This window comes from Periplaneta americana, chromosome 10 (assembly GCF_040183065.1).
Source record: "Periplaneta americana isolate PAMFEO1 chromosome 10, P.americana_PAMFEO1_priV1, whole genome shotgun sequence".
Taxonomy (NCBI): domain Eukaryota; kingdom Metazoa; phylum Arthropoda; class Insecta; order Blattodea; family Blattidae; genus Periplaneta; species Periplaneta americana.
This window is the reverse complement of record NC_091126.1, coordinates 97,753,129-97,780,585: the sequence shown is the minus strand read 5'-3', so window position 1 is coordinate 97,780,585 and position 27,457 is coordinate 97,753,129. Positions and strand designations below refer to the sequence as shown.

General features: G+C 35.6%; 1 protein-coding gene across 15 annotated transcripts in view; it reads right to left on the bottom strand.

Annotated features, from left to right (window-relative positions):
• The window catches only part of Ipk1 (Inositol phosphate kinase 1), a 1,778,442-nt gene that overhangs the window by 169,245 nt on the left and 1,581,740 nt on the right, over positions 1-27,457 (bottom strand). Inside the window, exon 1 of one of the 15 annotated variants that reach the window (XM_069837974.1) lies at positions 6,209-6,501. The exons of the other annotated variants lie outside the window; for them this stretch is intronic. The gene's annotated coding sequence lies outside the window, so the exon portion shown is untranslated. Of the gene's footprint in view, positions 1-6,208; positions 6,502-27,457 lie in introns of those variants that run through there. 15 annotated transcript variants of the gene reach the window in all.

Sequence of the window (27,457 nt, the reverse complement as noted above, 5' to 3'; positions counted from 1 at the left end):
TCCTCTAGTTGCAGAAAGATCAAATGCAACGTTTGATAAGATGATATGAACCGTTCAGAGCAGAAGTGGTGTAAGTCAATTTTGACTTACACCACTTTTGCTCTGAACGGCTCAAATAAATAATATACCAAATACAATTCCTACTTTCTCTTTTTTCCTCTCTCTCTTAATCTCTCTGTTCTTCGTATACACATTTACAGGCAAAATATATATGCATGTCATTTAAATTTGTATAATAACGACCGAATCATTAGCCTAGTTTATATGAGCCGTTCAGAGCAAAAGTGGTGTAAGTCATAATTGACTTACACCACTTCTGCTCTGAACGGCTCATATAATATGATCGCAGTAGTATCACGATTATTTCCGCGTTTTGTAGGTTAAGTATGTAGGATGATTTTGAAAATTTGAAGTAAAAACATGGCTTTAATAATTAGTCTACAGCACATTAAAAACATTATTCACGAAATGGATTTCACTATGGATCGTCCTGGATAATAAAGATCCCAGTTAATCCAGAGTTTACTGCAGGCGTAAACTTCGGAGACTCCTAGAAGTACTGAATATAATTAAAGCTAGCATAGCTTGCTGCCGAGGCTGCTATGGTTTTATTAATTTTTCTTTTCCCTCTTCCAAAATGAAACTGTAGCCAGAAATTCCTTACTTGAAATAGTTATTTTTGTTTAATAGCTAGCACTTTCGAGGCACAATTTAATTAGTTAAATTTTTTAAGGTTTAAAGCATATATTCAGAATATTTTGGGACCTGATTGAAGACAAAAGGCTTTTCCTGGTTTTTACATAAAGGAACACAACAAAAATTTGGCATTTTGAGTTGTTTCTAAGAGTATTTAATGTACTAATACACTACATAAATCCTCAATGTTTATATACCAGAAAACAAATGCACACGCAAAGCGCATCCCTCAAAGTACACGCGCGCTATCTGTTGGTGCTAGTTCAGGATATCCCTATTGTCTCACCACTATGTAATGCCTAACTTAAATTGTCGCAAACAGATTTATATAAAAAATATATTTAATTCATTCATAGTGTTCTGCCCAAGGGCAGATCTTTGACTGCCAGTCCAGCATTCTCCAGTCATTCCTATTTTCTGCCTTCCTCTTTGTCTCCTCATATGATCCATATATCTTAATGTCGTCTATCATCTGATATTTTCTTTGCTCCGAACTCTTCTCCCGCTCACCATTTCTTCCAGTGCACCCCTCAGAATGCAAATGTTCCTCAACCAGTGACCCACTTAATTTCTTTTCCTCTTTCTGATCAGTTTCAGCATCATTCTTTCTTCATCCATTCTTTCCAACACAGCTCCGTTTCTTATTCTGTCTGCCCACTTCACACGCTCCATGCTTCTCTATATTCACATTTCAAAAGATATTTAAAACCCCAAAATCTGCACATGAAGACAATTTTTATAGAAAATAGTATTCTGAAGCAATTGCTTCTATAAGTTTTGTACAGTTCCATTTGAGAACACTTCGGATTGATATTTATTTTCCTTCATCTCCAGTGACATTTTCATCCTTGTTAGTTAAATTGAATAATTAATCATTATCTGCAGAGTCAACACTTTTACAATTTCAAATGCAAATTAATACAAATCTTGTTGAATATTTGTGTTCTTCTTGTTGAGACGTGTTACTGTTTTATTCGAGAGTGATTTTTTTTCTAAGAATGAAGTAAGAAATTTACTTAAAATTAATCAATTCTTAGTAGGTACATAAAAATTTTATGTAGAGAAACGTTTCGGAATTTCATCACATAATTTCAGAGTGTTTTGAAGAGCTACCTATGTTCCGGAGGTTGTGTTTGCTGCCATTCCACGATTATTGTGAACCGCGGTAGAGGTCAGTTAGCGTATTAACTGCTCCTGCTGGAGTTTTGGAGGGTCTTTCCATAAATCCCCTATTCGTTGATAGGTAATTTTGTTACTGCCGAGATAAGACATGCTGTATGCACATGAAGGATATATTATTTCCAATAAATTCGCATTTATACAGAGTGAAAAGTAAATAAAACGACAAACTCCAGGAGGTTGTATGGGACACCAATACAAACACTTTCCTTTAATGTCATATTGTGCTGTGTGGCACTATTTCGCGAGGACACCAGATCTTAATGTAACATAAACCATTGCCATGCTTCATTGCTTGAGTCTCTTATAAAACATTTACACATAAAGATCACTGTAAAAGATGTTCAAAAACATTTACACACCAAAATCAATACAAAAGCTGCTCAAAAATACCTCCACTGATCTGTTACATCGGCGGGACATGGATTGTTTAACGCGATGAGTGATTTCAAGATTATTATTTATTTCCCCTGCTGCAGCAAATATCCGCACCACCAGACAGGTTTAATAAAGCACTGCACTGGTTCAAGACGTACAACAAAATGTCAATTTGTAGAGTCGGCTTGAACTGAAGAACGCATGCGCTTTCTGCCGGTTTAATACAGCCTCTGAGGAAAATATGACATTAGAGAAAACCGTTTGTTTTGGTGTCCCATACAAACTCTCGGAGTTTGTCGGTTTAATTACTTTCCACTCTGTATATGCAAAACATTATTAGTTTGTTTGTGATTATATCCATACCTCGTTCTACAGAGTGATTCAAAACCTTTGCGACAAACTCTGAGGAGTGTTAAATCTAACAATAAGGAACCCTTTTTGTTAAACAACCTATGTCTTTTCACTCGTCGTTTCGAAGTTACCGTTGAAAACGTTTTTGCGCGGGCGTATGTTAATGTATGCGAATGTGTGCACCACTGTTTGTTTGTTGAGATGTTTGTAAGAGACGAGAAGGGTTGTTTTTGTTTGTTTACGTTTAATGTTCAATACCTTTTCCTTTCAGTTCAGTCTAATCATCAACTGAGAATGAATATCTACACTTTTCCCGAGTTAGCCGACATGGTAGTGCGTTATGGGGAGGCTCGCGGAAACGGAAGAAGACCTCTCCGCATGTACCAACAACAGTTTCAAAACAGAAATCACCCTCACCACACAATATTTGCTCGACTTTATCAGCGCCTTCGAGACGATGGGTCTCTTCGCCCCCCGGCGCATTGGTGGAAAACCGCGTAGACATCCATTCTCAATTGATGATTACACTGAACTGAAAGGAAGACGTATTGAACAGTAAACGTAACAACAACCCTTCTCGTCTCTTACAAACATCTCAACAAGCAAACAAACAGAGGTGCACACATTCGCATACATTAACATACGCCCGCGGAAAAATATTTTCAACGGTAACTTCGAAACGACGCGTCAAAAGACATAGGTTATTTCACAAAAAGGGTCCCTCATTGTTACCTCTATCATCCCTCAGAGTTTGTCGCAGAGGTTTTGAATCACTCTGTGTATACTTTCAATTGCCCGGCATTCCTTAGAAATGACACTTCCTCTGTCGCAAATATCTGCTTGAGCCAGACTTAACTGCTATACGAAAGCAGAGGTTTTGTTCCAGGCTTTGATTCTTATAGACAACTGAGCACTTGGTTAATCCTCACAGTTAAGTTACAATTTTCTGCGTCTATAGCTGAAGTGATAGAGCTGGTCTTCCATCCAGACGGCTTGAATTCGAGCTTTTCTAAGTCGAGATGGAATTTGTGGACAAAGCAGATGTTACAAAATGTTTTTCTCGGGATACTGCCGTTTCCTATCATTCCACAAACACTCTCCAACTTCTCCTTATTTCATCTATCATCTGCAACAGCTAAATAGGCTGGGGTGAAATCTTGAGACAGTATGGATTTCCGATACTGACATAGGAAATGCTTGGGGCCTCGGGCTCTGGAGCTTATCAGGCTAATAATCTGAGGATGGGACTTTACTCTGTCAGAGCTGACACAGGATGGCCCACCCGTCAGCATCGGATTCACGAATGCGAACCAGGCCACTTTTCGGACTAGGGCAATCATGGCATATAAAACTGGCTAAAAGCCAAACGAAACCAATATCAAAATTTGCAATACATTCTTGTATGTGAAAATGCTTATTATTACATTTATTTACGAAAAATGGAACTGGTATGTAGAATGTTGTAAGCGATCTTCCGAGTGTGCATGGTGTATTGTTTTATAATCCGAAACTAGCGTGATAATTCTATTAGTGCAAATGCTCCCATAGTATCTCCTTTCCATTCTCTTGTTAATTTAAGTAATTGCTAATATCATGATACAAAAAATAAAAACATTCTTGTCCCACTCCTACATTAATTGATTTCTAATCCACCTCCATTTCATTTTTCAACGCAATATTATTTATAGATATTAACTATTAGCATTCTTAGTTGCTGAAGTACAGTGCGTATACTGACTCCGCAGTGAAGCAAGCTGCAGTATTCGACCCGGCAGCGATGTAAAGTTGGTACTGTGAAACGCCTGGTTTGGACGTAGGAATATTATATCTCCTCTCTCGCTATCTCCACCATTCAATGCGGCCAAATCATTGACTCTACCTGCAAGATACCAACACAACTCCTCGAGTCCTCGCGTTCTGCTTGCCACTTCTCCTGCGGAGTCAGTTAGTATACGCACTATACCTTCAGTGCATTTATTTTATCTTTGCACGCCTATAGAAGTAAAGTGGAAGAGAGATTGCACAGTGCAGCTGCCCACATGTGAGAGTGGAAAGATAAAATGTATGTACAATATAGCACCATTCATTACCTAACATTTGAATTAATCTGATTATTTATTCTGTCAACTATATTTTCAAGACGAATTCAAGCTAAATGTATATCAATGTTAAAAATGTTTTTCGTAAGTAATTTGACAATGACAATAGTCTACACAAGATCATTCCTTTCGAAACAGACTCTTTCCTTCAGTCAACATGTCGCTTTAAGAGAGGCAAAGTTGTATTAAGACTATAGAGTATATTTTGTAACCAAAAATTAGGGGACTGGTCCCTCTAAAATACTTAGTAAGTAATTCTTTTCGTTTCGTTTTCATGAAGGAGGAACACCATAGCTTCGTTCGAGGTCTCTGAAGATTTCTTTCCATTTATTAGACTACAATTGTAAAAGGACAATAAACGCGCCTTCAATTCTAAGAAAAAATGAGGAACATACCCGTTAAGGCCCGTGTCAAAATGTATTTAAATGAATGTTTTTCCAATATACAGTGCAGTTAGGGCCTACAATTCACGGGTGTATGCATTTCGGATGAACCCACACTATCATGAAAATTTCAGAGATCTGTATTTTACAACTTTCCGACCCTTTCTCAAAACCGCATATAGTGAAAAATTAAAAGAGAAAATATAATAATAATAATATTAATAATAATAATAATAATAATAATAATAATAATAATAATAATAATAATAATAATAATAACGGTTTTCCTATAGCGAGTTACTGAATGAAAGAATTGTGTTTTCGTAAAAGAAGACCACAAATGGTGTTGGAGGAAAAGCTAAGAATTTCTGTTTTTTAGTGATGATATGGTAGGCTATGTAGCGCATTCTATCGTGACAACTGGAACTACAGAACTGTCTAATCACAAAGCATTAAAAGTGGAAATGTCCGTGTAATGTAACGTTAAAAATTTGGCACGCTGTTTAAAACCAGAAATGTTCAAGTATTAAAACTTGTTTTTCCTGATAATGATATTTTGGGACATTCCCTTCTTTCCCCCCCTCGACACTTTCAAATGCAATATAAATGGAGTAAAATTTAGTATCTTATCATGGACAAATTTTTTTTGAAAAAACGGTATAAGTACATATTATCGTGAATTATTACATCTATTCCATAATAATAATAATAATAATAATAATAATAATAATAATAATAATAATAATAATAATAATATAATAATCATAATAATAATAATAAAATTGCTAGTCTGCTAAAAATAATTAATAGCTTGGTAATCAGATGGGACTACACATTATGCGTTCAAAAATACTGGCAGGGCATTCAATTGGAATTTTTACTTTATAAAGTCGTCCGTGAATCGGTAGCAATTTAAATCTAAAAATACGACACGTATCGTAAGTATAGAAATGTATTTATTTTCGCCAGAGAACTGATAACGTAGAAACGAAATCGTTCCCTTACATACTGTACAGCCTGGTCTACTACGATTTAACGGAAAGAAAGGAAGACATCGGCAAGGTCTGGTACAGCGAAGGACTCGACGTAGTCGCTACATAGTAAATACAGGTAGTTACGTACCTTAAAACAGATTTTTTCCAGGAATGGTGTCGCTGTGTTGCCGGCCACGACGTGAGATGACAGAACTTGAGAGATCTCCACTCCTACTAACTTTGCCTCCTACTCGACCCCTCTCGAAAGAGGGGGACACCCCTTTCCCAGCGATGATTAAACTAACACGAGTCCCTCGAACGATAGTCAGTCGGTGTCTATTGTTATCAGTTTCTTTTACGTCACATTTACAGCAACGCTGAGTCAATAAGTCCGCATCGAGAATAGACAGGTTTTCCCTCCAGAAGACAAGTCTGTGTTCGTCAGCCTATTCAACCAGGAAAGAGAGCGGATAACCGCCGGAGGGAGGGTTCGCAGGGGGAGAGGGGGGGCAGACACGTCATCTTCATACCACCCACGCAGTCATACACTGTCTTTACAATCTTGGTAGGAGTAGTTACGTAAATGGAATGCAACGACGTTATTTTCTTCATGAAAACGCAAGGTCAGGTATCAGATCCCGGGTGCGTGCTAGGACCCATAAGACCTAAAATTGACCCCTAGGGAGTGTCTTGGGTTCTCTCGGAATTCCCAGTAATCCAAGCATCTAATTCGGCACAACTTCATGGAAACATAACGAATTCATAGTCAGTGTTATATAAATAACTCGTCTTAACGCAACCACAATGGAGTTGTTGTTCAGTGCTCATAGTAAACATTCAGCGAGTAGTAAGTAGCAGTTGCATGATGAAAACAACAGGCACCATTCATGACGAACTATGGCTAATTTGAGAAACACGAAGAGGCAAGTCACAACATGCTTTGAGAGTAAATTTTAAGTGCAGGAAGGAACGTTCGGAAAAAACTTATATTTTTTACAACTAGCAATGAATATAAACATAAATAATCAAATCCAAAAGTTACCAAAAATACGTATCTGGAACACGTCAAATTAAAAATCGTACACGCACAAAATGTTAAGTTGTTTTCTTTAACTAGCAATGAATATAAATATAAATAATGAAATCCAAAAGTTACCAAAAATACGTATCTGGAACACGTCAAATTAAAAATCGTACACGCACAAAATGTTAAGTTCTTTTCTTTAACTTGCAATGAATATAAATATAAACAATGAAATCCAAAAGTTACCAAAAATACGTATCTGGAACACGTCAAATTAAAAATCGTACATGCACAAAATGTTAAGTTGTTTTCTTTCTTCCCTGTGTTGAAGCTCCTCCTGTCGTACAGGCTTGACGACCAATGCGCAAAATACACAGGCCCGTGAAATTATGTTTCATTTATAAAGACTGAAAAATTTATATACTGTATACTAAACTCGCTGTTCTTTGGGGTGCTGAATCCAAAGCTGAGAACAGTCTTTGCTTATCACGCATCACTTTTCCGTCCACCGCTGTGGAGTAATGATTAGAATGCCTGACCGTGAAACGAGCGGGACGGGCTTCAAATCCTGGTTAGTATACACTACCGGTCAAAAGTTTTCGATCAGCTATGAAAACAACTATATACTTTATTTCAACGTACAAACACATCGGAAAAACTAAATAGACCAAGAAAATAAATATTTTCTCTCTCTAGCATTATATGATAGTCTAGAATATTCAAAACGAAATCCCTGTTTTAAACACAAATCCATAGTTCTGACAGGTGATCGAAAACTTTTGATCGGTAGTGTAAGTTACGTGGGTGAGTTCTTTTTTCAGGAGTTTTCCCTCAACACAATAAGAGCAAATTAATGCTGGGTAAATTTGGGCGCTGGATTCTGGACCCATCTCGCCGGCATTTTCAACTTCATGTCACTCAGTCGCCAGATAACCATCGCAGTTGATAAACCGTCGTAAAATACCCAATTAAAAATCATTTTCCCAAAATTTTGGTTGTAAGTTTTAGCTAATTGAATGTAGCGCTATTGAATTTAGTGTTTCTGTGAAGTATATCAATCACAAACTCTTCCTAGTCACAACAAAATGTATCTGGGAAGTTCACACAACTACAGCTAGTCATGTTTCACAACTCACTGTAATGTAAAGTTAGAGGGTGTTTCGAGGTTACAGCATGACATAGCCTTCTAGACTTCATTTGCAATGGCCACTAACAAGTTACAAATAATCGACACTAAGGGCACTGTTGTATGAATGCTGTAAATTGTCAGATCCCTATTTTGTACATTAATACTATAAAAACATTAGGCCTAATCAAACATTAATTTCAAATCTGTGAAAAAAATATAACCTATGTCAGGTATGCTCATTCTCTGACTCCCGATTACGTTCTGTAATCACAACCTTCGAATGTAGAGCGAGCTGTTCCCCGTTCGAAGCTCGACGGATGGCTGCAGAAGGCAGTTCAAGTACTTAGTAAACGCACGAACAGTGCTGGACAATGACACAGTCAAAGCCTTCTGTAAGCAAACGATCCTTCCGTACAGTGTGGGAGGAAGACTATTTTTGTTATACGTTCGGTGAAAACGGAAAGTGATTACTATATTGTAAGGTACTGTCAGGAATACTACTGAGCAACATACAGTAAAACTACATTATAGGCTCTGCTACCCAGAATATGCCGAAGTGACAGAGAAGTTGTTTTCTGTAATACGAGTAGCTATAGCCTATTTTCATGTATCAACATTATTATTATTATTATTATTATTATTATTATTATTATTATTATTATTATTATTATTAGACCTATTATTATTACTATTATTATTGTTATTGTGGTGATTTTATTCCAGCAGAAATAGATAATTTGATGAAATAATTTTTCAGGGATGCAACGTGCACTACAGCTTCAAGAATTGAAAGCGCTTCATGAAAGGCCAGACATTGAAGAGAGTCGAACAATTCAGAGTCTGTGTTTTGGAGCAAGTTAACCTATGTAGTATGTTGGGAATTAGCTAAGGCACTAAAACCCTTCACAGATGGTGAACTTGTAAATAGATGTATGGTTCCTGAACAAAATATAGTTAATTATGTCTCTGCACTGCAACAGTTCAAATGTGAATTCACAGAACATAGATTTAGTGATTTTAGAAGTATGGAGAGTGATATTAGTATTTTTGTTAATCTTTTCATAAATTTAGTACAATCCGTGAGAGTGCAGTTCCAGGACGAGTTAATTGATTTACTAAGTAACGTAGAATTCAGAACTAAATGCAGAGAATATGACTTGACAAGCATAGAATTAATTAAAAAATGAACAAAACTAAATATTACAAGATGAGCTTATTCGCTGCCACTATGTTAGCTACCTTCGCCTCGACATATGTGTGCGAACAATTATTTTCGAGAATGAAGGTTACTAAATCCAAACATAGGTCCCGATTAACAGATGAGCATCTTTAGCGCATTGCAGTAAATTAGTTGGAAATAGATTCCCGATTACTTGCAGAAAAGAATGCAGATGTTGAATAGACCGCAAAGTAGACTATATGGTGGAATATGAAAATGATATTATCTATGATATTATTATATCATAACTGTATTAAATATAATAAATAGTGTAATAACTCAATATTGCAGTGTATACTCTTTCCTTTTTCAAATTCAGTTTATTATCCGTATTTGTGAGAGTGTAAGAACTATGCCACTGGCGGTGATGCAGTGTAGTTGCGGAGCCCAGTCCCTACATTGTGTGTGTTATGGAGTGCAGCATCATCCGTGTAATCGGAGCTTTTACAATTTTGAGCATACCTGGCCTATGTGATGTGGAATTTTAAGTGGCATTTTCTGTTTTAGCACACAAAAATATGTAAGGGACAATTAAAGTTTTCAAAAACGCTTTTTCATCGCAATCCTGTGACAAAAAGAGCGGTATAAAAATATTAACATAGGCATAAAGTGTATCTATATTCTGCATTTATCTCGATCATATAAGGCTTTGACTTTCAGGATGATTGCGTTTAGAAGAAAAGTTTTGGTATTTACGCCGTGTGGTTGGACTTAATAGGCCTACACAACGTTTCGTAACAACTTAAGATTTCATGATCAGCATAATTATACAGTAATATCAGATATAAAATATCGCCTAATTTGTTGGGCTCTATATTTCTGCTTAGTTAAATCTGGAAAACCCTTAACTATAGTGGACTTAACATGAGAAGCTAATATTGCTGTCTTTTCAATACTGACAAATATTACCAGATATCACCAAAGTAGGTAATATCACAAAGCTATGTACTATACTAATAATAATAATAATAATAATAATAATAATAATAATAATAATAATAATAATAATAATAATAATAATAATAAAGAATATCTTGCTTATTTATTTATTTACCATATTTTACCTTTACCTTGTAAGGTGTTTTTTAAGCAGTTCAATAATTTATGAGAAATAATACATTTTCCAGTGAACCTGCCATAATAATAATAAAAAAAAGAAATGCAGAAATCAATCATATGAAAAAGTGTAAGTTATTGCTGCTTTATGTCCCTTCATTCCTTTAAGTCAATGATGTGAAAGCAAGCATTTTTCTGACCTTGTCTTGCGCGGGCATCAAGCGCTAGGTATGGAAGGGGGAATAAACAGTTTGTTGGATTAAGAAAACAGTAGTGCACAAACTTAAAACGAAACGTAAAATTTTATGTCGTTATTTTTGTATGTCTTCTTTCTGTTTGATATTATCTATATTGTCTGTAAAACAAAAGTATTAACACCAATTTCTTAATGTTGCAGTTGTATTTTAGACATTCATAAAATAATAAAGAGTTAAGGAGGAATATTCACATAAATTCCATAGTAGTACAACTTTACTATACTAAGTGAATGAAACACACCATTCATAAAGAAAATGGTATTAAAAAAAAAGAAAGAGATTGAGTATGACATGATAAGTTGCAATTGATATTGATGTTATCTTTAGCATTATAAAAGTAATCAATGAACTAATCAAAACAATATTATAGTACAAAGCAAAGTTATCTAGGTACTCTATATGTTTTAAGTGTAACTAATATTCGATAACAAAAATCTTATCCCATTATGCTTTTAAGGTGATATTGGTGAGCAACTTCCTATCATCAGAATATTAAATTATTTTCTCGAAACCTAAAAGCTATAGAACTGACATTTTTCAATACATGGGCACATATTATCTTTTGCTTATGATGTAACAGCAGTTGCTTTGTTAATTCATTTCCTTACAAACATTTTCCATGCGAATATTTTCAAAATTTGTAATATGCTATCTTCAGTAATACGTATTTACGGTATATTAGATTTACAAAAACATTGTTTCAGTACCTGTAAGGCTGCTAAATAAATAGACCTATATCTGGAAATTTCATTTTTCTATAATAAAAGTTGATAAAATATTCCTTTTGAACAAAAAAAAAAAAAAAACAAACAAACAAACTTGTGAAAAATGAGCATTAAAATTAAAACTTGCATTCTTATAATGCACTTATAACTTCTCAGACAAATCTACAAATTAACACGGATACAGTTTTAATAAGTTCTCTTTCCTTTATCTATTGAATCAGTGCTGTCCATCCCTGTATATAGCTCGACCAAGCGGCATACTATCTCCTTCTTCTGTCTCTTTCCTTTCCGCTGCAAAGCGCTCAGGCTCTCCTGAGCTCTAAAGCGCGCGCTTACGTCTATGGCATCAATTGACATGACTGATGTATATGAATAAGCACTCTGTTGGATTAAGAAAACAGTGGTGTGCAAACTTCAAACGGAACGTGAAATTTTATGTCGTTGTTTTTATATGGCTTCTTTCTGTTTGATATTATCTATATTATTTGTAAAACAAAAGTACTAACACCAATTTCTTAATATTGCAGTTGTGTTTTAAACGTTAATAACATAAGAGTTGAGAAAGAATATTCACATAAATTCCATAGTAGTATAACTATACTGTACTAAGTGAATGAAACACATCATTCATAAAGGAAGTGATATCCCAAAGAAAGAGATTGAGTATGAACATGATAAGTTGGATTTGAATTTGATCTTACCTTTAGCCTTATAAAGTAATCAATAAACTAATCAAAACAATATTATTGTACAAAGCAAAGTTACCTAGGTATATGTTTTAACTGTAACTAATATTACATAACAAAACTCTTATTGCATTATGCTTTTAAGGTGATAATGGTGCGCGAATTCCTATCATCAGAATATTAAATTATTTTCTCGAAATCTGCTGCAGCTATAGAGCTGACGTTTTTACAGTAAATGGGCACATACAGGTACTCACCTTAATATTCGACCAGGGTTGAAATTTCATTATTTTCTAACTTGAGTCAGTAAGTGCAAAAAACTTAAAAAAGTATAATTATTAAATTGAAGCACACGATAGAAGAATATTGAGCAAACACTTATTGATTCAGAATTAATACATACCATATAATTTGTACTTTTGAATATAAAAAGCAAAAAATTGTGTACACTTTAATATTCGGTCAGTGTGATAAGGTCCCTTTTCACTGTGTGTACTATGTCGTCTGCAAGCACTGCACGGTGAAGGGTGGGACTGGTATGCTTCAGTTATCTTCTTGCTGTTAACACTTGCTGACCTGTAGTCCGATTTTGCAAGCTCATTGTAATAATGGAGCGCAAAGGCAAGAATACTAGTTTTGAAAAACGACAGCTTGTTATTTTTCACCATGCGAAGGGACGTACACGTAGAGAGATCGCTGAAATGTTGAACATGAGAAGGAGTACAGTCGGGGACATAATCAGAAGATATGAGAATGAAGACAGGATTGAATATGTGCCTCAGAGAGTGCAACCAAGGAAGTTAACAGACTGAGATTTACATTCGATCATCAGGAAAGTTAATAAGAACCCTCGAATAAGTGCTCTCCAACTAGCAAAAGACCTAGCAAAAGAACCTTCATAGACTGTGCACCATGAAACAATTAGAAAAATGTTAGGGAAGAGTGGTTACCTTGGAAGAGTGGCTAGGAAAATACCTCTGGTATCTGAAGTTAACACAAAGAAAATACTTAAGTTTGCAAACAACAATATTGACAAGGATGAAGCATGGTGGAATGACGTCATTTTCGTAGACGAAAGTCCATTTAACGTTTTTGGTCAGGCTGGTCGGGTGATGTGTGGCGTAAGGTAAAAGAAGACATGAAAATCGACAACTTGCAAACAACTGTGAAGCATAGTGGTGGAAAGGTTATGGTTTGGGGCTGCATGTCAGCTGCTGGAGTAGGGGAGCTCGTCTTCATTGACGATAACATGAACAAGGAACAGTGTCTCCAAATCCTGAAAGCAAATTTACACAAGAGTGCTGAAAAGTTGGGAATACGTAATACATTCAAATTTTACCAAGACAACGACAACATAATGTGCGCAATTGGGTACTGTATAACTGTCCGAAAGTTATCGATACACCTCCCCAGTCTCCCGACTGCAACCCCATAGAAAATACTTATATGGAATGAACTGAACAGAAGACTGAGAAAAGTTCCAGTTTCTTCAAAAGAAGAGTTAAAGAGACGACTGGAAGAGGAATGGAGTCCTATTGATGGAGCATATACAAGCAGGATCGTAGCCAGTATGCCCAGACGGTTGCAGCATATTGTCCAGCAGAACGGGTACACAAACAATTATTAATTTTCTGTTGCTGTTGTTATGAAGAGGTATATTTTTGATTTTCTAACTTTTGACCTAATATTAAGTTGACTGTGATATTTTTGTTTACAGTGATAAAAGAATAAATAGTTTGATTTATGTAATGTCAGATTCAATTTGGAAAAATGTATTATACGGTACTGTTTACTTTGTATGAAATACAAATATTTTTGTTTTATACGCATTAATGTATTTATTTCACTTCAAATAGTTCATTAAAATTTTGAAATATTCAATTTAAAACCTGACCGAATATTAAGTTGGGCACCTGTACCTTTTATTTATGATGTAACAGTAGTTGCTTTGTTAATTAATTTCCTTACAAACATTTTCCATGCGAATTTTTCAAAAATTTTAATACCCTCTCTTCAATAATATGTATTTACGATATATCAGATTTACGAAACCATTGTTTCAGTACCTGTAAGGGTACTAAATAAACATATCTGAAAATTTCACTTTTCTGTAAAAAGAAAAGTTGAGAAAATCTTCCTTTTGAACAAAAGAGCAAACTTGTGACAAATGAGCATTAAAATTAAAACTTACATTCTTATAATGCACTTACACTTCTCAGAGAAATCTAAAAATTAACATGAATACAGATTTAATAAGTTCTCTTCCCTTTATCCATTGAATCAGTACTGGCCATCCCTGAATATAGCTCGACCAAGCAGCATATACTACCTCTTTCGTCTGTCTCTTTCCTTTTCATTGTAAAGCGCTCAGGCTCTCTTGAGCTCTAAAGCGTGCGCTTGCACCTATGGGCATCTTTTGACATGACTGCTTTAAGTTATGCTTTTTTCTCTTGCACGGAGGAGGGACCCGAAGGCTTGCATTACAGCCTCTGCCTTATTGTGCTTACCATTCCTATTCTGTGAATGATAGGGTAGTCGAACGGCCCCGCTCTTGTACAAGTACATCACTTCGCACCGTGAACTTAACCCCGACTATGGTATGGATGATGATGATGATTATGATGATGATGATGATATGTGATTTAATGAGGCGAAATGAGTTCGAGGTCCAACGCCGAAAGTAACCAGCAATTCTGCTTCAAATGGTTGAGCAAAACCCACAGAAGAACCCCACCATGTAACTTTTCCCAACCAGGATTTCACCCCGAGCCCGCTTATTAACGGTCAGACGTGTTATCCGTTACTTCACAGTTACTCCACTGCGGTGGACTTAAGTTATGTTAGCTCTTATTATTCTAATAGGTTGTCATTTGTCATAACTTTCAGATAACACTCGCTATAACTTTAGTTTCATGACTGTGGCAGCTTCTTCATAGGCCTATGCAATCCATGTCAACGTAACAGAAAACAACTGCCAGTTCTATATGTCAGTACCGAATTTCGAATCAAAGTTGACAAAAGAAAACTGGACCTGACAACTAGAAAACCACTAAAATTCACTACATAAAAATTATGTAGTAATAGTGCGAAAATAGGATATGAAGTAAGAAGAGGACTGCACCTCTTTGTAAACCATGAACAATCTGACTTCTCTGTAGAAATTGACAAAGCAGAATGGCCAACTTATACAAATATTTAGCTAAAGGAGAGCCTCACCTAACACACCAGATTACGTGACCACTTACAAGCAAACATTCTCATGGGGACAGATAAAAATGTAATTTTTTTCCACCATGATAATAATGTCAAAACAAGTGCTTATACAAATTTTGACTACTCGAGCACAATTACAAGGGCCGTAAAAAATTAGTTTCCCTGAAGTGCTGATTTAACCACTAAGCAGTTCAGAAATTTTGTTGTTATTACGCAAAGCAGAGTGTAAAATATAAACATTTCCTCAATCGTTAAGGTTGTTTCAAATATGATGATATTTATAAAGATTATTAGTCTTAAATCATTCCACACTTTTCACATAATACTTGAAGTTTACTTTGTGTACATGTCGTTGATTTTATGAAACCTCCTATACGACAGTACAGAGCATAATTTTTCAGAGGGAACAAAAAATTAATTAAAAATCAATAGGTCTATACTGATCCTCGATGATGTCATCATATTCACCTTAGACTGCAGAAAGTGGGGGAAAATAGGCAAATATAACGAGTCTTGATTACTGCAATGAAGGTATGTTAATAACCTGTACATCATTTAATTCCAAGCGTATTCCTTTTCCCACATTTGAAAAATCGATATTACGAGTAAATTATCACAGATTGTTTTAAAAAACAGAAAAAAAATTCTTGAAAAATCATTTCATCTGTCTTAGTGTAAAAAAATGTATACGGGTGATCTGCTTTACTATGTTCTGGGACTTCTAAATATGCGGCTAAGTTCTTATATTACGAAGCTGAAAAATTATTATTTTTTTATTTGACAATGTAACGCCGTAGTCTATGCTGTGCAGCTCTACTAAAATCCGTCCCAACCAACTTTGCCCCTTATATAAACAAAAAGAAGGAGCATTCACCTTCTAGGCCTACTCATAATTACAGATGGAACCATTTGAGTGCGTCTGATCAAAGGTTATGGTTTATTTAACGACGCTCGCAACTGCAGAGGTTATATCAGCGTCGCCGTATGTGCCGGAATTTTGTCCCGCGGGAGTTCTTTTACATGCCAGTAAACCTACTGACTTGAGCCTGTCGCATTCAAGCACACTTAAATGCCATCGACCTGGCCCGGATCGAACCCGCAACCTTGGGTATAGAAGGCCACCGCTATACCAAATCGCCAACCAGGTCAACTCCGCGTCTGATCAATATGGATCCACAATAAATACGAGTTGTTCCCCGGTTAATCGCTAAAACTTGAGCCATATGAAGAAAATAGTACAGTCAAATGATATCTGAACTCTGTTGCGTCTTAATTTTATTTATAATTCAATAATCGTATTTATTATACAGGATGATTTACGAGGATTTACCGTCACATACGGAGCTTATTTCCGAAGACATTTTGAGCAAAAAATTTCTTATAAACTTTTCTCCTAATCTCAATAATTTCAAAGTTACATTAATTTGAAATTGATAGTAAAATATCTTTTTTCTTAGGTTTAAGGGGAAAAAATATTACAAATAGGGAATGAACTATTCAGGAATGTCATTTCTTTAATTGGCTAGTGCTCTGAAGCTAAACATTTGTTGTTAATTGCTTTGTACAGATGTTATTTTTCAATTTTTAACTAAAATTACATCATTCTTATGCACTTATCAAAAAAATTGTTGCAAATCGTACGACTTTAGGAACTTGATTCTTTACAGTTTAATTAATCATCCTAATGTACAGTCTTAAAGAATTTACAAGAGTGGCGTGATTTGTAATAATTGTTGTGATAAATGCGTAAGAAAATGTAATTTTGTAGTTAAAAATCGAGAAAAAAGTCTTTATGAAGCAATTATGGACTTTATAACACATTTTAGCTTCAAAATACTGGCTAATTAAAGAAATGATACTCCTGAATACTTGATTCTTTATCTGTAATACAGTATTATTTTATCCATAAAACACAATAATAATGCTATTTCACAAACAAATTCAAATTAATGTAATTCTGAAAATATTGAGATTAGGACAAATGTTTATATGATATTTTTTGCTCAAAATGTCTTCGGAAATATGCTCCGTAAGGGACGGTAAATCCTTGTAAATCACCCTGTATAAGTTATTTGGAGAGCTCGTCCACTTCCTAAGCGAGCGGTCCGAGGTTCGGTTCCCGGCATGGTTAATGGAAACAAATTATTTTTTGTCTACCGAACTGGGTGTTTTCTTTTTTTTTTTTTTGTAATCTTGTGTCTGTCCCATTTCATCTCGGGTATCATCCTGCAACATGCCGATCGCATGAACACGGAGACCCGCATTTGTAAAAAGACTATAGTACGATCACAGTCTACTATATACAGTCACGAAGCTTGGGATAATTTTTTGCCAACGAGTTGAATTTCTCGCGATAGTTGCTAGCCGCTCGGAGCGCTGTGAGTACTAGGAACAATATACTGTGTCACTGCCATCGTGATCTAATACAAGCCGTAAGGCAGACCATGTGACTCGCTTAACTCGATCACGAAGGGCGGCGTTTCAACCATATAAATTAATTGGAATGCATAAAGAGTAACATATATTTGTCTAAAATGTAGTGTAATTACAGTAATAAAATTTAAAACAATTATTAGGGGACACTTCAGACATAATTCCTTGCGAGTTAAGGTGTAATATTATTTTTTGTTTTAAAATTAGGTTGTTCGTATGTGTAATACTTGCCTTTATTTCGATTAAATATTGCGAAATTCTTGTACATTCATTTATGCACGATTCAATAATTTTCAGTTGCACCGCACGAATATTTAGATATGTTGAAATTATGGGTTATGTTTACTGTACCAGTTGTCCCTTTCTGTCTAATTTTAGTGATCTTCGATGCCTTGCCATTCATAGGAAAGTTATAGGTTATGTTTACTATATTTAACTTATATTCCTATATTCGCAATTGAATCGGTCATTGCAGAAAGGGGATAAGTCATAAAATCTTACTTTTGAGATAATCAATAAAAACTGTTTTATTCTTCCAATACTGGAGTAATCATTATAAATATTTTTTCTTACTTTGTTTATGAATAGTGAAGTATAATACATCATGTTAGACATCTGACATCTCAAACACTTTTGTTTAAAGTTGTTTAATCGAACCATGACTTATCCCCTTTCTGCAAGGAATTGTTAAATATAGAACAAAAAATATATAATTTACAAGTTTAGGCTAATGTAATATTTGAAATCAAACTAAATATTAATAATTACAATGATAACGATGTTTTGTGTGTAATTACTACATTACTGTTACCATTTACATAATTATTTTTTTAATTTTAATCATTATTCCTACTACAGAAATGTACCAATATGTGATTTTATATCACAGTTTTAAATCAAAACTCTACTTTCAAACTAATACTTAAAAACTGCATATAGGAGAGCACAATAAAAATACACTAAAGTACTACACAATATAATTTGTTTCAATTATTATAGAGTGTATTGTTAGAGGTTGGAAGCCACGTCATTTGTAGATTCCTTGTCACAATGTGGCCAGTTCAGGATCTCTTCGTAAAAGAAAGTGTGTTCCAATGGAATGTATTGCCTCACTTTCGATACGTCTCCAAGCTTTTTTTCGTATTAATGGGAATTTTCCCATTGTATGCTTTTGTGTAGCCATTACTATACGTCCAGAACCTGGTTTTTTCATACAGAATCTGTGTTTCCTCATTTCACTACCAATGAACAAACTGACAGTCACACATCCTGGATCATCTTTAGAGTAAACAAATTCACTGAATTGTGCTGAAGAAAACATATTATCTTTCCCTTTTTTCCTCAGTGTGTCTAATGAGCAGGTGGTTTTCTTGTAATACTCTGGCCACCAGTATTTAAAATTCAAAATATCATCAGTAGTAACTGATTATACAGAAAATCTGTTGTTTGTGTTTGCCTGGTGGATCAAGGTATTGTATTGGTCTGGCACATATACCCTGTCTGTCTTCCTTAGTTTGCGCTTCACTACACCAAAGTTGCGGTCACAGGGAAGAAATGAATGGCCTCGTTGTGGAAAATAATGAACGATTTTGTTAAATCTCCCCATTTGGGTCAGTGCAAGCAACAATCGAATTAAGGTATGATTTTTATTTTGCCCTCCACAGTTATCAGAGAAAAGATACAATTCCTTGACTGAAGAAGGGACATTATTTTCAATATAGTTCAGAAGGAACACACTTCATTTGAAGATTTGTGGCCTATACCTTCATGATAGGAATAGAAGTGCGCCGTATGGTCTTTGAAATTGTGAATGTTGAAAATTGATGACCCAAAGTTGCGTCTAAACAAACAAAGAGTAGTTTCTTGCCCACATTGTTCTCCTGTCGTACGGGCTGCTACAGAGTTCCCAATGGAATGGACGTTCCAATCCCTTCAGTTTATTTTTCTTACTTACATTTCTGCGGTAGTTAATTTCATTGCGTTTACGTTTACCACTAATAACACAGTTTTCTTCCCCTGGGTCACTTACTACTTCTAGCTTATCTGTCATTTTCCTTATCAGCTGATGGGCCGTAACTTATTAGAACCGCGGCACTCGGTCACGTCACGTCGTCAGTCAGTGCAGAAAGAAGGTAAGTCGCTGACTTGTCCCCTTTCTGCAATGACTGCGCTGCTTATGGTACTCTGCTTGGCGTTGAGAATGAGCAAATTTGTCCCATTTCTGTATGGAAATGTGTGTCTAGGCCTGGAGAAAGCAATGACACTCTTAACTCATTTTCGCGTTTTTCATGACTTATCCCCTTTCTGCAATGACCGATTCAATTATACATTATAATTAAACAATGTCATGTATGACACCCGTCAAATTCTATTTGTCTATATTTTAATACTATAATTGAGTACTGAATTATTGTATTTATCTACTACCTAAGAGACGAAGTAACACAATCGTACGTACACTAATTTCATAGGAGTGGTATGGTAAATTTTCTGTCTACAATTAAGGAAGGTAGATGTGCTAAATATGGGACAAGGAGACGTTTGTGGTACTATAAATGTTGTAAGAAAAAGAGGTCAGAGTTATCCTTCTTCCGAAAGATCCAGGAAGGTGAGTTTATAAAATATAATATATACTTTATGAAATTAATATATAAACCTTATGTATTTCACATTTCAATAGTGGAGGGAAGGTGTTATTTTTTTCAAAAATACGATATCGAAAGTACAATACATTGTATCGTCTGCTTTGGAAAGGGTCTGTGAGGAGGCGATAGTAGCGATCCTGGTGGTGAGCAACTATGTTTGCATATTTAGTAAGTACTGAGCTTCGTGACTGTATATATTAGACTGTGGTACGATCAAACGAATCTCCTTCCTCTACTTGCAGCGGTGTGTGAGTCGGATAAAAGAGGGCGGTTAAGCAGAGCAAGAAAGAAAGATTTAGCAGTTAATTTTATGTATGACCCGGCCCGGGATCGAACCCGCTACCTTGGGCATAGAAGGCCAGCGCTATACCAACTCGCCAAGCAGGTCGACTATTATTACTATTATTATTATTGTTATTATTATTATTATTATTATTATCAACAAATAATGTCCATTTTCCATTACTGCGATGTCTACAAAACAGAACCTTACGCATCGATTTGTTAAAATATTTAAACTGTTTAACTGTTCTAATGCCTCATTTACATTGCGAGTGTGAGTGGGCATCTGTTTCCTCCGGTCTCTGCACAATGCTAATCGAAGTTTGACCGTCTCCATTCTCTGAATATTAAAAGTATCTGACCTCGATAATTCTGTTCGTATTATTTTACTGGGTTGTAAAGTAATTTCTTCAGACGCTTATATTTTACAATTTGCTCGCAAAATATGTGATTCAATAGCCCTAGCGCTTTTATTTTCATGATCATGAAAGTCTCTTATACACTATTAAACTATTTCCTTAACTTCTGCACTAGTCTGTAAAATTGCGGTACATTTCTTTCCCGTGCATCTCCACGAAATATTTCCCGTGCTCATTTTACGCTGTTTCCTATATTTGAAATTGCCCTTATCAATGCATTCCACGCCACGATTTGTGACCGTTCTTATAAATGATATTTCACTTTAAATTCACTTCCTATCACAGCCAGCACTTCCTTCCAACAGCAACACTTCCTTTCAACTGTGGTTATGGAGACATCGAACCCCCGCCCCTGTTCAGCGCCATCGAGCACACATTCATCAGCGCCATCTTCACCAGTACAGAAGGGATAGAATAAATTAGGTATTACCTTATCACATGAAATTTGAGGAATTGTAAATGTTGTTTTTGGGGTATCGAAACAAAATTTTTGACTATAATTTTCGGTTATTTTGCGCATTAGCTATCCAGGCTTGTGGGAACAGTGCTTTATTGTATACAGAAATTATGGATTGTTCGCCTAACAGTTGTCGAACTATCAAGTTCGGATATTATATGTTTAAGTACTTTGTGAGACTTCCCAGGAGTACAGAATGATAATCCTTTTCATGATTCTTTTCCTATTGAATAATCTTTTGAATAGTTCTCAAGAGTAACCCAGTAGCTTCATACACTATGTTGAACTTTTCTTAGTTGCGTTCTGTATTCAGGCATTGCAGTTTAATTACATTTTTCTACTTCTAATTTCATATAATTTGGCCTATAGTGTTCCAAATATCTTCTGGCGGGCTTCACTATGAAAGTTTTCATTTTTATTTTCATGCAATGGTAGTCATAACTATGTTTGCAATCACATAATATTAAACCAAGTACAGTAGAGCATCGATTATCCGAAACAACTGGGACGGGGGCGTTCGGATAATTGATTTTTCGGATAACCCACTATTTACGAAAACAAATTGTACCGGTTTCATAGGAGCGTACGAAACAAAGAAACACTGATATTAAACATAAAACTGTATATACAGTATATATTTTGTATCACACATCTTACAAATAATCGACCTGGTTGGCGAGTTGGTATAGCGCTGGCCTTCTATGCCCAAGGTTGCGGGTTCGATCCCGGGCCAGGTCATGTTAGTAGATTTACTGGCATGTAAAAGAACTCCTGCGGGACAAAATTCCGGCACATCCGGCGACGCTGATATAACCTCTGCAGTTGCGAGCGTCGTTAAATAAAACATAACATTTAACATTTCTTACAAATAACACAGAGAACTGACTAGCCTAGTTTGACAAGTTCAAAATGGTCATTAAAGTAAGCCTACAGTTTAGGAAAAGAAGCCCATTTTTTTTTGCTTCAGAGCTGAGACTCGTTTTTTTTTTTGCCGCTAAATCTCGCAAATATCGCTAGCGAGACTTCTACATGGCGCGCGGAAATTTGAATTTGCCGACCGGAACGCTTTCGGTTAACCGATGTTTCAGTTGATCAGTATTCGGATAATCGATGCTCTACTGTAATGCTGGTATGCGTTTTATAAGCGGCTCGAACTGTACACGACGTATTCATAATAATAATAATAATAATAATAATAATAATAATAATAATGGCTTTATTTAACCTGGCAGAGTTAAGGCCGTACAGCCTTCTCTTACATTCAACCAGGATTAAAACTTGCTTACATAGTTGAACATACAACTGAATCGGATTTAAGTAATTACATACTGATACGATTTACGTAATGATTTCAAAAGAGGCAGTTAAATAAAGATTTACCTAATAAAATAAAAATAAACACACTGGAATATATATTGGTATTAAATTACAAGCAAGTAAGATTCACATACTTAAACTAGAAACCGACAATTGAATAAAATATACACAATAATAATAATAATAATAATAATAATAATAATAATAATAATAATAATAGACTAATAATAATAATAATAATAATAATAATAATAATACATTTTGAATCTTGCGTACACTACTTTTAACACTTGAATATAATTAATTGATTAACTAGTGGACTTACTAGTGTTAATTATACTTAAAATAATTATACTTATACATAATTAACACTATTAAGTCCACTAGTTAATCAATTAATAATAATAATAATGTATATGAGTATATATAGTGGAATACATATTGGTATTAGGTGACAAATGAATATGATTTACATAGTAAAGTCATAAACAGACATTTGAATAAAGAATACACAAAAATGAACGCTGCGGCAAACATATGAGCATTAAGATACCTGTTTTATGATATATATATATATATATATATATATATATATATATATATATATATATGAGCATTAAATTGGAAGAAAATACTATTTACATAATAACGTTATAAAGACGACGACACAAAAACGTAAGACACAAAAAATAAAAATAAGCACAGTGGAATACATTGCATTAAGTATTTGCAACGCATTAGGTCTGACAACTCATCATAAGATATTCTTCTAATTTATATTTAAAAGAAATCAAAGTTCGGCAGCTCTTGACTTCAGGCAGCAGAGAATTCCAGTGACGAGGAGTAGCAACAGTGAAAGATGAGAAATAAGAGATGATGTGTGAAATGGAATTTCTAGCCTGTTATCGTGTTGTGATCGAGTATTCAAGTTATGATAGCGAGAAAGATTGTGGAATCGAACAAATAAGTAAATGGGACAGAGGTGTGCAAAATTCGGTATAAGAGAGAAAGAAAATGTAACTTGTAGAATAACTCTTCTCGGGTTCTGAGCCAGGTGAGTTGGAGATTAGTTTCCAAGCTTTCGACGGCTAGCTCTGCCATCTTCTTCGTCCCTTGCAACTCGCCTGGCTGAGAACCCGAGAAGAGTTATTCTACATCAAACGCCGGGAAAGCCTCAAGTCATACAAAATGTAACTTCCTCCTCCCGTATAACTTCAGTCACTTTAATTTATCGAAGGAAGGTGAAATGTGATCGTAGAATCGTACATTACAAATGAAACGAACACACGCATTATGAACACGTTGCAGTTTATGGGATCAATCCACGCTGAGATCACTGAATAAAGCGTCACAATAATCGAAATGAGGCATAATAAGAGTCTGTACAAGCAACTGCTTTAATTTAGTTGCATAATGGTACAATTTTTTTAATGGGTGAAGGATGGAAAATACTTTCTTGCATGTATGTTTGATATGCATGTCCCAGGTGACATTAGATTCAAAATGAACTCCCAGGTTTTTTACAGTTGAACTGAATAGTATGATCGTTTTATTCAGAGTCACAGGAAGACGGTTCAGCTTATTAATATCGGGTATTAATCTTCTATTCGAAAATAAGACAGCCTGTGATTTATTTGAATTTAAGTTAAGTCCGAATTGTTGAGACCAAGATGAAATAGATTCGAGATCTTTATTGAGTCTATTAATACAGTCACTTAGTCTATCGGGGCTGCAGAAATGTATAATTGAACGTCATCTGCATAGATATGATATCTATAATGTTTAAATGACTTAGCAATATCGTTAATATAGGGACAGAAAAGCAGTGGACCCAATATCGAGCCCTGAGGAAATCCTGATTCTACTGTTCGCCAGGAGGAGAACCGATTATTAAAGACAACACGTTGCTGGCGGCCAGGCGATAACGCTGTCAGAAAAAAATTAACGCTCGATGTTTAGATCCATGACAACAGAGTCAAAGGCTTTACTATAATCAAATAAAATTAATACTGTTGCTAGTCGTTTATCCAAAGCTTCTCGTATATCTTCAGTTAAATTCAATAAAGCAGTGGAAGTGCTATGCCCGCTTCTGACTCGAGATTGGAACGAGTCGATGATATTAAATTCAATCAGATAATTGGTTAATTGCTTATGAATAATGCTTTCAAGAGCTTTTGATAGAAAGGGAAGAATGCAGATTGGTCTATAGTCTTTAGGAGATGTAGGTGAGTTTACTTTAGGTAGTGGACGCTTTAAAGCCGTTTTCCAAAGATTCGGGTAGGTAGAAGTAATTATAGAAAACTTAAAAGTATGTGTTACCACAGGAAGCACGACATCGATTACCTTATTAATAAAAACAATGCTTATGTTGTCAGAGCCTTGGGCTGTAGATCTGTTGTTTTTAAGAGCCTGCCTAACTTCAGTGTCTGTAATATTAGAGAAGAACAATTTTTCGCGAGTAGGAAGAGGAATGGCTAAGAGAGTATCCATAGTGTTACGTTTTTGTTATTTAACAGATTGTGAAGTAGGTGGTGAAGTAAAGTACTGATTAAGTTGATCAAGTGATATGTTTGGGATTTCAGTTTCTGTAATTTTACTTTCTATTCCCATGTCACGTAAATGCTTCCAAAGACACCGGAAATGGAGGGGTCGACAAGACTGAGAGCATGACGGCGTTTAGCATTTCTAATACTTTGCCTAATTTTTTATACAGTGCGTTCGTAGCTCGGCCGGACCGGAATAAGGCTAGAACCTTAGATCAGGTCACCAGTCCACAGCCCATAGAAAGTCTTATGAGAGCTTTGTATTGTACCCACTTCTAAAAATATCTGGTTATTAGTTCTATATTAGAATGACATACAATAGGCTACATGTCAAGCAGTGTATTCTACGGAACGGTCCGCACCAGTGCGTTCGAAGCTCGGCCGGACCGTTCCGCGGCATTATATAACACAACAATAAGAATTTATTACAGTTCAGAAATCGGTCTGATACAGACTTGGTTGCATGCTTGTTAGTTTTTACACGACTTGCATGAATGGCAGAAGTGTCTATAAAATTTCTCGTCAATTTGACGACCTGTGCTACGGAACGGTCCGGCCGAGCTACGAAAGCACTGTAGTTGTAAAAGTTTTCCTCAGATTTATGTATCTGTACTTCCTGTAGGCGGCGTCACGTGACGCCATGATGTTAGCTTGCTATCGGTCATCCATGGAGCAGGACGATGAGTAACACGTCTTTTCCTTAATGGTGTATGTTTATCAAACAATTGTGTCACCATGTTATTAAAAGCGGCCAATTTTTCATCGACAGTGATTAAGTTAAATATTGTATATCATGGCAGTTCCATGGCATCGAAAATCAATTGATCGCTGTCGACGTGTTTTAGATCTCTGTAAGTAATGAATTTCGCTGCAGCTTTCGGGCACTGAAGAGAATGCTCTGCGAATATTAAGTCATGTGCAGATATTCCAGGAACAGGCAACTTCCCTGTTGTTAAAATCCTGTCAGGATTGTTTGTAATAATTAGATCAATTAGGGTTTCACTAGTGGCTGTGTGATGGGTTGGATTAAGGGGAAGAATTTTTAAATTAAACGCTTCCAACATGTTACACAGTTGTTTAGTCCCGTTTGTTTTAGGGACCAGAAGATTGGTGTTTAAATCACCAAAAACCAGAACGTGTTCATATTTCGGTAAAATATGGTTTAATGGATTTTCTAGGTCAGATAAATGTCCTGCCTTAGGATATTTATAAATAATAGCTACAAGACATTTCTGTAGGCTTGCTTGTATTTCTATGTATAGATATTCGGGATGTGCAATAACGCCTTGGGTTTTCAGAAGTTTTGGCTTCAAGTCATTCCTAATATAATATAATTGACAAATCCATAGTGACATTTGTGACAGACAAGGCTGCAGTTTACAGTTTTTCTCGGGGTTCTCCAGTTATTTCCCATATTAGACATCTACATTATTCCGTCACCATTTCTTCAATTCGTCATCATTCCATAGCATTGCCCGATCGCCAGCTGGCGACGCACGGAGAGGGCTGGCCTAGGGACAAGGGAGTTTGCCTGATCGAAACCTGGGTATGCAGCGAACCTTAGTGTAGTCAGTCGGTGTGGGTTTGGGAATGCGCCTAGCTTGAGAGTTACCGCAATAGATCGTAACAGGTCGCAGTACTGGGCCATAGTGCCTTCCTCTCGTAAATTCCATTCCAACATTAATTCCGTACACCCTGGGACAGAATACAGTCGATGATGATGATGATGATGATGATGATCTACAGAAAAATTTGTAATTAAATATACATGAAATTAATGAAATGTCAAGAATTCGTAATAATTGAAGCGTCGGCTGGAACAACGTTATAAGTTACATTTAGTAAAATTTACAGGAGCTGCAACAATGTGTGCACGTACAACGTTGTTCTTATAGGGAAGCAAACTTTTGATTGGACAAATTTCACGTACTGCACTGATGGACAGCTGCAAGCCAAAGAGTATAGCAAGGTAACATGACATACAACATTATT